Source organism: Cygnus olor, chromosome 9, assembly GCF_009769625.2.
Source record: "Cygnus olor isolate bCygOlo1 chromosome 9, bCygOlo1.pri.v2, whole genome shotgun sequence".
NCBI lineage: Eukaryota > Metazoa > Chordata > Aves > Anseriformes > Anatidae > Cygnus > Cygnus olor.
In genome coordinates, this window is record NC_049177.1 from 26752773 (window position 1) to 26765845 (window position 13073).

At 37.1% G+C, this 13073-nt stretch overlaps 1 long non-coding RNA gene across 1 annotated transcript; it reads left to right on the top strand.

Annotated features, from left to right (window-relative positions):
- Positions 1–5615: 5615 nt before the first annotated feature.
- Positions 5616–10118, top strand: LOC121074587. Its single transcript, XR_005822423.1, has 3 exons — positions 5616–5929; positions 6278–6448; positions 8161–10118. It is a non-coding gene; the product is annotated as an uncharacterized LOC121074587 (long non-coding RNA).
- The last annotated feature ends 2955 nt before the right edge of the window (positions 10119–13073 follow it).

Below are 13073 nucleotides of genomic sequence, written 5' to 3' on the forward strand. Positions count from 1 at the left end.
TTGAACTGTTCTTTTTATGAACCAGTTGAAAAAGGTAGTATAAAATCTTGGGCATTAGGGTAGTTGTATGCTCATTGCAGATAGCCCCATGCTATCCAAAGAAAATCCCATGGAGGCAAGGACATTACATGCTACTGCTGCTATCAGACTATGAACACATTTTTTAGGTCACATGTCTTGGCTAGAGTGTGGAGGGAGGACAGAATGCCCCCTACAGCTTCTCCCAGCCTCTTTGCCTCTCAAGTTCTTCCTTTGCTGTTGCAGCTTTTGCAAGCTTAAATAATTTTGCAATCTATTCCTGCTTTCAGAGCATTCATGTGAGGGGTGCATTCTTCATATTCCTCTATCTCTGCCAAATCACCTTGCAGTAGTGAATTTAGCATTAGGTACAGCAACAAATTGGTAGCTCTGTAAATAGACATCCAGATGGTATAAGGTATGTAAACTGTTTTGTACTACATGCGGTTTGACTGGTAATTATTGATTTGTTAACAAATTCATGAGGCTAAGAGTAGAATTATACTGTTGGTAACAGCATCCACATTAATTTCAAATGATCCTTGGCACTGAAATTCTTGCCTCTCTGTATGCTCCATCTGTCCTTCTAACATAGTCCTAGTCATTGCCATTATGCAGAATCTGTTTGCAAGGGCTCTGTTGCTGAAACAAAGCAAAAGGATATTCTAGCTGTTCCTTTTTTTAGTTATGACTTGTCCCCCGAAACTCTTTTTTTAAATGTAAAGTTTGTCCCAGCTTGAAAAAGAATTAGCTATTTCCTCACTGAAAGCACATAGTTTTCAAGTATAACATACAAGTATCCTGTAATGAGCAGAGTTGGAATGTGTTCACTATTTCACAGGCTTGTCTCCTATTATATTCTATACTTTGTTTCCTTTATTCCTGAGATTTGACATGAGCTGTTTCATTTTATGAACATAGTTACTGAAAATATTTAAGATACATTTTTCTGAAAGAATTTCAAAATCTGGATTTCTGAAATGAAAATCTTGATTTCCTTTTCAGGAAAAGGCTATACTCAGTTTTATAGATGGACTGTAACACTGGTGTGCTCAAAGTTGGCACAAATCGTGAATTCCTTTTCACCGCTCTAATTTTAAATTCTATTACAAGGCATAAAAAAGGTATAAGACTGCGTGCTGATGAATTTCTTGCTGAAGTAAGGTTTATACAAGAAGTGAAGAGCAGATGAATTTTTATTGCATAATAGGAATTATACAGATTGCATTTAATGAGAGGAGATGTATATATATATATATATATTTTTTTTTTCCATAAATAAATGAATTAGTAGAGGTTTTGCAACAGCCTCTGTTAAATTGGTTTTATATCCATAGCAACTCTTTCTGCTTCCTGGATAACTTTGTTTCAGCAAATGTAACTCTGAAGTGGGTGGAAGATAGGCCTTTCTGCGTAGTAGTAAGCAGAGAACTACAATAAAGTTCCATATTATGAGCAGATAAATATAGGCACTTAACCTCATTGTGTAGGGAATGTAATGTTACTGGTTGCTGAAAACCAAATGCCAGCAAAAATAAATAGGTAATTGAGAGTGAGAGCCTATTGATTGTGCCAGTTCATCCATACTAAAAGCACATACAGGATCTCAGCTGTAGGAAACATAATGCATTGCTTTATTGTTTTCTTTCTTAGAAATGTGCTCTGAAATTTTATTGTGTTTACTAGTGTGACTAAAGCTAGGTAACCGTTAATCTATTCTATAAATAAACTCTTGCTCTTGTTTCTGCTTCAAATTTGATGTTAGCTACTATGCAATTAGAAGGCCCGGAGAGACGCTGTTTATTTCAGAGGTATATCATGTGTGGGTTGAAGGTTTTTCTTGCTTTGTTTTGTTTTGTTTTCCAAAGGCATGGAAGTAACCCAGTTTGAATGCAAATGACTTGATTGCTTCAAATAACTGGAAGAATTGAAAGCTTAGATTTGGATACAAAACATTTTGTTTCAAACCATAAAATATAAATTCTGATTTTTTTCACATATGCCTTTCTTTCCTCTCATTTTTTTTTTTTTCTTCCCCAAATGTTTAAAATTATTTCAGGAAAGAGTTGGCTCACTTTGAGTAAATCAGTTATCGCTTGTGTTAATATTTAACGATATGGTACCAGGCTGTACCCTGTTACTTTCAGAATACTCCCACATTGTTGTGAGAGATGATGCACCTCCTGCTGCAATACCAGGTATCTAGGATAGACTGTGCTGTGTGGTCCTTAAAGGCATGGTGCTTCTGTTGCATTCACCTTTGTGTAAAGTCTGTGATGAAGCCTAATGTTGAAAACATTAAGATTCAGAGAGCCCAATTCTGGTCTTGCTGGTAATGATTAGGGAGAAAAAAAAAAAAAAAAAAAAAGTGATAGATCAGGAAAAAAAATAAAAGAGAGAAATTAGAAATAATTCTAGTTAATTACCTGTATCTCATTGTGAAAAATATCCTGACCCTTTTGAAGTCGGACAGAGGTGGAGGGACTGTAGCAGTCCTTAGATCTCATACTTTGCTTTTTTCCTGTCTCTCACACCATCTTTTGCCTGCATTTCCTTCTATCACCAGTGCCTGAGATCTGCTGCATCCTGCACTCCCTTTGCTGCTGCTTTCCCATCCCCAGGCACTGGTTTGTTCCACAAGCTGTTCCCCTGGCTGTCACCATTGCCCATGCTTGTCCTGTCTCCACTGGTGGTGATGCAGACCTGTCCAGGTTGGACTTCACCTGTCAGTGGCTTCCTCCTCAAATCCTCTGCTGGCTGCTTTTTGGTTAAAGAAGGAGAATTGGGAACAGTGGGGCTGGAGCTCCTGCTCATACTGGTTTGCTGTGGACCTGACCACTTAGCCTGTCAGACAGAGGCTGCAGCAGGTCTTGCCACTTTTAATCTGCTAAAAGGTCTCCAGAACAGGCAAGTCCAAACAGTTGGGAGAAACAAACTTTGTAGAGCTGCTCACCCCCTTTTCTGCACTTTTCTGAACAGGGACAAAGCTGTGGGATGATGGTCTTGATGTAAACCTACTAGGATTTGATTCCTGAGCCCCTTGATCATCTTCGTGGCCCTCCTCTGATGCAGGCCTTGATGGTCTGTACTCAGCGGTTGTCACCCCTGTTCAGCTTGGAAACAAGGGATCTTTTTAATGCTGCTGATAGACCCTGGAAATGATTCGTCTTTGGTGGTGTTACATTTTGGTGGTATCTGTAATGACGTGCAGGCAGATGTTTTCAGAACTGTTGTTGATCATTAAAAAGTAAAAAAAATATGGAAAATTTAAGACAAGGCCTTTTTTTGTGATCTCTATTTTCTTGATTGTCCCAATAATTATCCCTGACAGCATGCCTCTGTCACATGTACAGCAATTGTTACAATATAGTAACACTAATTGGGGGAAAAAAAAGTTGTTTGTTTAGTTCTGCATAATGTTCTAGAATTTATTAGACAAAAGGGTCGCTCCTAAAGTATTTCTCAGTTGGAGTGTTTTTACTCAAAAAGTATAGATAAGAAAATGTGTATAGGTGTACCTCATAAGTATTATGCATAGAAAAAAAGTTACAGTTACAGTTTTAATTTCTTGCTGGTCAGATGGTTAAGCTTTTTCGAGTTATATTTTCTAATATTGTTCGCACTTCCTAAAACTTGTGTAGTTCCATTTTATACTGAGGCTATCTAATAAAATGGTAGTTGGGTTGCAAAACTGGGGGAGAAGAGAGGAGTAGGTTTTTATTCTTACCATAGAAGAAGTTACCACTTGCATTATCTCAACAGATAGGTCAGCATACTCTGCACACCCACTTATTAGACATGGTATACTGTAGTTTCATAATGCTTCTCCCTGCCAAGAGCAAGCATTCCTTTTAATCCAGGGCTTGCAGCAAAAACTTATTAGTCATTCAGTATCACGCCCATTGCCTATTGAGAAATGTTTTTAGAAAGGAGCAGATGTCTACAGCATGGCTCACAGAGACTAACAGAGACTAATTTGAAATACGTGGCTAAGTGCACACCCATTCCTGTAGCCTTTACTCAAGAAAACTTTTTAATGACATCAATGGGAGTTGCATCCAACACAAAGGAACTTAGGATAGACTCCTCAGACTAATGAGCTACCTGTTGGACTAGTGAATTTCCTGTTTTGAAAGTGGGAAAATCTGTGTACAGAGTAATATTGAAACCAAAACATCCAGATGCATAGCAGCTTTGGAAGCAGACATTAAAACTTTACAAGATTTTTTGTAGGTTTAGCAAGGTAATTTGGGTCAGTTCAATGTTCGAAGGAGGTGTTTGCTTTAATGCTCATCAGGTATGTGTGTGGCATCTGATACACTAGATATATTTGTACGCATGTTCTGCTGAGCCAGATGATGGGTGCTGGAAGAGCCATGGAAAGTGCTTGATCTGTCTTGACATGGTTTACTGCAAAGGAGCTTCAAAACTAACACTATCTTACTGATAGGTTTTGCAACACCTGCTTTGGACACTGGTTGGGTGATAGAGGTGAGGGGAGAAGGAGTGCTTTCCACAGAGAGTGTGCTGTTGGCCAGGATGAGGAGTGAATCATGCACCAATACCATCAAAGAGAAGAAAGAGAATTTAGGAGGTTGTAGCAAAGCAGTGTTCAGAGCTCCATTTTTAAAAAAGGAGCAAAGATCACTCCTTTTGGAGTCCAGCTGCAAAAGAATGTGGGATGTCCAATACCAATTTACTTTTGAAAAGTAGATTACTAGAATGCCTCCCCAGCATGACAAAAGTTACAGGCATTCCTCAGCCTGAGGACATTTTAAACCACATCTCTTACTCCATGTGAAGATCCTTATCAGTAGGTAGTGGAACGATCTTTCTGAGAGTGTCTTCCTGTTGTCTTGCATGCAGCCTCAAGGAGCAAAAGGATTCAAGGCATGGTAGACTGCAGAGGAGGAGCAGTTGCTCCCGGCAGCTGTATCCTGGTGTTCAGGACTCTGCTAATGGTTGTCCAACAAAGCAGAAGTTTGGACGCATACATATTTGACAGGATTTACAGGGCATCTTTCTTCTTCTGATGTCCCCTTATGGGCAAGTAGCCTTGTGGTTTAGGCTTTTATTCTTAGACAGCTACAGATCCCACTGAAGACAAAGGAGTGCTTTTAATGTTTTTACATGCTTCTCAGAAACCTTTTTGACAGGCACATTTCTGCTGCAGGCAGGTTCTGAGCTTACTCGGCCCTTGGAAATACTAGGGAAAAACAAAGGCCACAATGTGACCATAAATGTGCAAAGAATTAAGTACCCTTCAAGTGCATGATAAGAAATTTGTATCTAATTAATCTGCAGTTGAAATCTAGTTTGCGTGAAAGCTGAAAATGTCACTTCATGTAGTGATAATAATAGTATTGGCAGTTTTCTACATTAGCCTTATGACTGTGCATTGGGTTACTGTTGCAGAATAGTGTCTTAATTTATAATGTTTATATCTTCTGGAAGATGGAGTTGGAGAAGTGGGGGAAGGTGTTACCTTATTGTTTGGAGGGGTTTGGAGGGGTTGTGTATGATGAAGAAATACCTTGCTTCTCTGTTGTTTTTAATATAGATTTATAATAATGAACTTTTTCCTGATGCTTAGGTCAGGGGAGAAAAGAGTTTTTTCATCCTGAAGTGTGTGAATGTTTGGGAGACACCTCCAGATGGAGAAGGAATTACAGCTTCGATGACCCTAAACATTATGGAGAATTGTAATGTTAAAGATATGGCTTTTATATCTAGTAAGAATTTTGATAGGCATGTGTTTGGTTTTTCACATCTGGCCAACTTTAAAAGTACAATTCAGGAACAGAAAAATTAATCTGAAAAAGTTTTCAGCTCTTTGCAGTTCAAAGAAAATCTTTACTGATGCCCACTCAGAAGTCATGACTTTAACTGCACAGCAAATAGTTTTCTACTAGTAAGTATAATACAGAGTAAAATGGGATTTTATTGCAGAGAGTTTTTTAGTATGAAACACTTCTCAATTTTATGTTGAAAATATTGTTTTGCAAGCTACAGTATACTTCAAAGAAAATCTCCAGTATGATTTAACTGATTTTTGTCAAGAGATTTATACCATTTCAAAATTCCTAGTTGCTAATTACAGTGCAATGCTATGAACAATATGATTAAATTAATACCTTAACTTAAATAAGTTATGTGAATAATGCCTGGGTACTCAGTGCTTTATAATGCAGTAACACTGGAGGTTTTAAAATGTGTGGTAAATCTAATGCAACTGTATGTTTGTTGTTGTTGTTGTCAGGCATGGATTATAATAATACAACTGAGTTATAATAATACAACTGACTACTACTACACATGCAGACTGGAACCATGAAAATCAGCTTCAGTGATGCATTCTCAATCTTTGCTGACCCTGACCAAGTTCTTGTACCTATCAGAAAAAAAGTCTGTCCAAAACCTAAGCTAAGGAGTAAGTTCTCAAGTAATTAAACTACAAAAATATTTTCTCTTCTCTTGCTTGCATGGAAGTACACTCTATAGCACAAGGAAGAACTCTGTTACTAGAAATCTTCAACTGTCTCTTTACATCTGATGATCATGTGACTTCTTTCAGAATTATTTAGTTTGAAGTATCTGTCTGTTAAATAACTTGGCTCAAAAAATATTATTTGTTGTTATATCATTAGTCCATATATATCATTGTATTATATAAAAGATGAAAAGCAGTAGAAAAAGAGCAAATAGCAATTGATAAACTATGGTAAAGTTTTGTTATAAATAATTATAATTGTTTAAGCTCAAAAATGTAGAAATGGAAGAGGTGCACTTATGTCTTAATCTAGCTTTAAATGAAATGCTTTAATATATTAAATTTCAAAAATAATAATGAACTACATCATATTTCCTTCTTGCCTAAGAATAAAACTAAAAATTTTGCTTGGACAGTCATGAAAAAGAAAAAAAAAAAAAAAAGAGAGAGAGAGAAAAAAATGCCTCCAACTTCATATCTCAATCATTGTGATCAAAAAACTCTATGGAGGCTACAGCACAACCCCAAAATTATTAAATCTTTGTATACCTGTAGGTGTCTGTGCTGCTTTCAACAGTAGATTTTTAAGAGTACTGGTTTATATCACACAGAGGCAGATAAATGCTATATTAGAAGTATCTTCCCCTAGACAAAGTGGAGAGGAGGGGATATACCTTCTGTCAGAGACTGCAGCACTCTTAAGAGCTCTATAGCTCTCCACAACAAACTTTAAAGCCTTGAATTTCTGCCTCCAACTGAGAGTTCAGTGTGGCAGGAAATAATACTCATCTGTTTACGTGTGAAGGGTGAATCTGAGAACAGATGAACACTCCAGTAAAGCCCTCCTGAGATGCTGTGTGTGGATCTGCCTCCCTTCCAGTCAGCCTCCAACACTATTCCTTATATTTAATGATTCTGTTCATTAGTGTGTTTGAAGGGCAAAAATGAATTATCGTAGGCTGATGGGGTTTGCAGTCTCATTAAACACAGGTCCAAACTTAGCACGTTTTTGTAGCCAAAAGTCATCTTAATGTGTTGTGCAATGCTGGCTTTACTGAAGGAAAATTAAGAAAGTCCTCCGAGCACAGTGATTACTCATACACATGCAGGAATTCCCATGTGTGTAAGTACCAGCCTGTGTTAGTCTGTTTTTATGTACTCTAGATAGGTGTGTTTACTTTAATTTATTGGCAGGATTGTGCTTGAACTTAACCAAATATTAGTTATAAAGTTGAAATGCCTTATTGATATAGGCATTACGTGGCTATAAGTGGACTTTGGATCCATCTCTTACTTTATCTTTCATATGATAACATCTGTCATTTCAAAGTATCTATCTGAAGCTTGTTGCATCATGTTTGTTTCAGGTTATGCTTTATATTACCACTTTGGAGTTACTCTTCTTAAATTTTCTCTAGTTTTGTGCTAGTGTAAGGAGTCTTGGCTAATTCGGCCCCTAGATTTCATAAAAACAAATATGGATTAGGATTAGGATGGTATTTTTGTCATTTTTCTGTATGAATATCTCCCCTGGTTCCAGTAGGATGGTTCACAAGAGGGCGTGAGTTACGTCTTGCAGGCGTACAATGGTTTATTTTTAACTGAATCAGAATTTTGATGTTTGCTAATCTTGATTGTTTTCTGCTTTTCAGAGGAGTAAAAAAATCTAGTTCTGAAAATGTCTTGCCTTTGGAAGTAACACAGTATACTTCACTGTGGTGGATCCTCAAGACAATGCTTGCTCTTTCATGCATAGTAACTACATGGAATTTGTCACAGGAGTTGTTACAGATGGCTATGAATTTACTCTATGAGTGAGAAGATATTTCCCAGTATAACAAGTTCTGATATGTATGAAGAATATTTGGCAAGATGATCAGTATGATGATCAAACTGTACTATTGTTTCAGGATAGGATAGCGAGTTTTTTCTTTGCTTTTCTTCGCTTTTCTTTCTTCGCTTTTCTTCGCTTTTCTTTGCTTTTCTTCACTTCTCTTTTTTACTGTTCATTTTAAGTTCTATCTGACTAAGTGATCTCATTTTTGTTTCACACAAAGCCTTTGTTGTGCAACAAGAGAATAGGGGTGGTGTTGCAGCCCCTTCTGCCTGTCTTCTTCATAGCAGATGTGAGGTTCTGGGAGAGAGGACTAACTGACATCATGTGTTGGCTGAGTCCAGTAAGCAAGGTTGTCATACCCCTTCATTAGCCTCAGGAGGTCAGCCTGGTGTCTATGCAGGTGCAGAACTATGCAAATGAAGTGCTGGTGAAATTATGTTTGAGGTGCAATGTCCAAAGTTGAGTCTTTTTACTTTGAGGCAAGTAAAGATAGAAATGTTTCCCACAGCTTTGAAGATATCTAAAAATGATTTCTTCAGCAATGCAAGATTATATCACCATGAACACTGTGCACCTTGTAACCCTTATATGTAGAACTCTTTCTTATATGTAACCAGTGGTGATAACTCTTCTTTTTGCTCTTCATAAACATAATTTAAAATGTTAAAGGGGTTCTTTCTAAATTCTTTGCAAGATGTGTTTGCAAATTCTAGTTCTTCATTTTATTTTGAGGGAGAAAAATGGAAATATCTTATTTTTCCTGGATTACTTTTTATAGTCTTTGCACCAGTTAACCACCCATATGGGAATAGGATTTGCTCTGTTGCTTGTTTTTCAGAGTAGGCATTCTGTTGATATTTACATATATTTTCCCTCATTTTTTTTCCTTGTTTTCTACCCTTCTGCACAGCTAAAAGGGTGGCCTGAAAACTTTAGGCATAGCAGGTTGTATGGTTCTTTTTTCATCAATTATAATTAAATGTGAGATTTAATTTTAAATCTGAAATGCAGAAGAAATTGCATCCAACCACTCATTGTCCAAGATCAATAGCAATACAGGTTTGGCATAGACAGCAAGTTCTCAAACTTTGTACTTGAGAGGAAAAAATAATCTAAATTATTAGATTGCCTTGGCAACTTTCATTCATTCACTCACAATCCTGAAATATCAAGACTGAGTTACTAATGATAAAATTTCATAGCATTTTATTGTCTATGTTATTTAGCAGTGTACTATCCGGATGTTTTTGTTTGCATCAATGTAATTTTTATAACTGAATTGATCGGTCAATCTGTGAAGGAATTCAGCCTTTTTTGTAGAGAAAATGACTTTGTGTCAAGAGGAAAATGACTATCTGCATTTCTCTATATTTGTCTATTAGCTAGTTAATTTCTGCTGCTACTTTTAAAAGCCATCGTGGCTTGTGGACAATACAGTTATACTTATTTCACAAAGAATTTCTGTACAATTTTAATGAAAATGCATATGTAATATACAAACTTCACAGTCATCTGTATTTGGGAGACAATACTGTTTTAAGCAGGTCAACAACTTTTTAAAACTATTTGTAGAGTTAAACGGTATAAAAAGTACTAAATAATTTTCAGTTAAAAAAAAATCTCTTTCACCACTCAATAAATCAATTGATAATACAACTGACATCATTATGTAAGAGAGAGCATAAAGGAGAGCAATCCACAAGAATGTTTGTATGAAAACCTACTCTCCAGTTACATGATATTTCATTATAGTGTCATGTTGAGTGTAACATTCATGTTGTGTAACTTTGAGAAGGACTAAAAAGTATCAGCATTTAAGTCTCTGTAAAAAATTTATCTTGTTTTAGCCAAAGAGATCAGAGGTGCTACATACTTGAATGTTATAATATATTGAATGATGAAGAAAAACTGATGCAGTTCAAATTTCATTTGGCAGTTTGAAAGCCAGTTTCTATGAAGGTGTTTGTGCTGATAGCCTATGGCAGGCCAAAAAAAAAAAAAAGATAGGAAGACTAAAAGTAACAACTGGAAAGAAGAATTCCTCTGTGCTTATTGGATTGCTAGAGTTATAGCTTCCTCATCAGACCAAAATAAATATTTAAGAAATGCCCTGACTACTGCAGTAAAGCTGAGCAACACAGACACTAGCGTGCACAATGTTGTTTGGCATCGATCTGGTTTTGTGAATGCAGCGACCATACTTGCTGGTAAGTTATTTTTCTGTCTGTATGTCTGAGCTCTGGTGGCAACTGGGAGAAATAAACTCCGGAATACACATTTCAGTAATGGCAGGTTTAGCTGCAAGCAGCAGACTTTGAAGAGCAGCATGCAGATACACTGATGGGATGGTGCTTTCTTGGATACGCGCTGTGCTGAGCAGACAGGATGGCCAAACATCCTGTAGGTGTTAAAATGCAATATATATCTCACAGAAATCCCTTGGTGGGGCTACCACATGCTTTTCTTTTTTTCCTCTTCCATTTTCAGTTGCACATGCATGTTACTGTTATAAGGGCAAAAGTGACAACATATTAAATGAAGTTTAGATGCTTTAACATCAGTTACTTTGTCTGTTTGCTATATCTGTATTTTACATTGGTGTGTGCTCCCTGTGTAGCTTTGCAGAAAGCATCTAATTCCAAAAATATTGCAAGTGCGACTTTATTTACTGGGATTTTTTCCCCTCCTGCTTTTAAAGGAGGCACACAGCTAAAAATGTACTCTGTAAGGGGCGCAAGTGGCCACAATTAGTCATGGGCCTGTCTGTACTCATAGCTCCCTTATAACCATTGGTATCTACCTGTGTGTATGCTGAGCTTTGCATCCTCCTGTGAACATTTCACAGGCTTCCTTCAATCCTGCCCAGTTCTCAGCACAGTCAGGGATGTACCATCCCAGTTGTTATTATCACCAATTAGCTGATCAGATCAGTTTTGGTGGCTGTCATGCACAATTACTGTAAACTACTTGTTCTGTCAACCAGATGGATTGTATCTATTGTAACCATCTCACCACTTTAATTGTATATGGTATATTATGTTTTTTTCAGAGATGAAGAATTAAATTCTCCCTCTCTAGTAGTCACTAAGAATACCTTGCACCAAGGAAATATCCATACCACACTATCCTTCCTGCCCTAGTGACTGCTGCAAACAGTGAGAAACCTCTGTGCTCCTTTAACATGATGGGAGGATTCAGGCAGCCCCAAGGACAGGTGCAGGTAACACTTGTGTTCTCGGTAATCTACCCATAGATGGATAGTTTTACTTCTTTAGCTACAGAGAGTTGTTTGCCTTTCCAGGCAGCCAGTAGAAACCTGCAGTCACACTGAGTCCTCCTACTTTGATCCTTGTGTATTTTCACTTAGCCAATTGACCTCTGTTTTCTGGTGTATTTACTTATTTTCTGGAGTTAAAAATGAGCCTCCAAATCTCCTAATTGTCAAACACTACATAGAGGGTGCAGACTACTTGTGAAAATAAATTTTACCTTCATAGCTTTAAGATTTGTGCTTTTCCAAAGGGAAACTTGAGGAGGAAAGTAATTTCTAGTGACCTGTAGGTGTTTTTATTCTGTTTAGTTACTGCTGTGTAATCTGTTAGTGATGCATAGAAAGTGTAAATGCAAGGATGATGAGCTGGAGCTGTCAGAACTGTATTCCTTCATCTCTTAGATTGTTGGATGGAGTCTGTAACCACTTCTGTCACTGTTTTTGTGTTCTTCTCAGATGTAGAACATCTTTATTTTTAGTTTAGTATGCCTACTGATAATTTTTGGTTGATGAAAGATGGGAGGTAACACAGGCCTGCAAATAGTTTTTAAAAATATGTAGCCAAAGCAGATATGGTGAAGAGTTGGATTAAGGTTAGTCTGCTTTTTATACATCTGTTTTATTCAACAACAGTTATCCTGTTCCTGTTTCCTTTCCTTTGCAATGCTCTGAGGGGCTGCAGGAAAACCCTTTTTCTCCTACATCTCCTGTTATATCATACATGAATGAGCACATGCCTTTCCTATAGACTCTAGAGATGTGTTTCATTAGAGCATAGCGACTCAAGGATAGGATAATGTATGTATAACGTAGGACATGCAAGCAAAATTCCGTTGCTTCAGCCTCTATTTCTAGATGTTGATAAGTCCTTGACCTTGCTAACATCCAGGTTTCTGCATTAAACTTCCACAAGGAAAAATAGCCAGGCCTCTAATGATGAATTTAAAATAATTTTCACAAAAACAGCTTACATGCAAATCAGGGGTCTTCCCATGAAGTGTGAGAATATTTTTCATTAGATTTGCTGCATTATATACATTCTGCCTCATTATACATCTTTGCTTTTTTTTCCCTTTTTTTTTCTTTTGTTTTTTTATAATACTATTAAATATGCTGGAGTTTGTGATGAATCCTCAGCAAGCCTTAGATGTATTTGGACTTTGCTTGAACTTGTTGAAGAGATGCCTGTTCTTAAAATAATGCTTGAAAAGTAAGTGGCTAGGCCAAGAGTTTCCCATCATAGCACAGGTACAATAGCAAAAGTGACCGTGACCACTGTACAACCAGCAGTCCTCAGTGTAAGTGTAGGTAGTAGGGAGCTAAGGGTGTTGTACTGTAGTACTTACCAACAGGCCTTCAAAGAACAGGTAAAGGTGTATTTTGCTTCCTTAGACCATAATCTGAAATAATAATCTGAAATTTTGGCATAGAATCTCATTCCTGTTGCCTTCTTATAT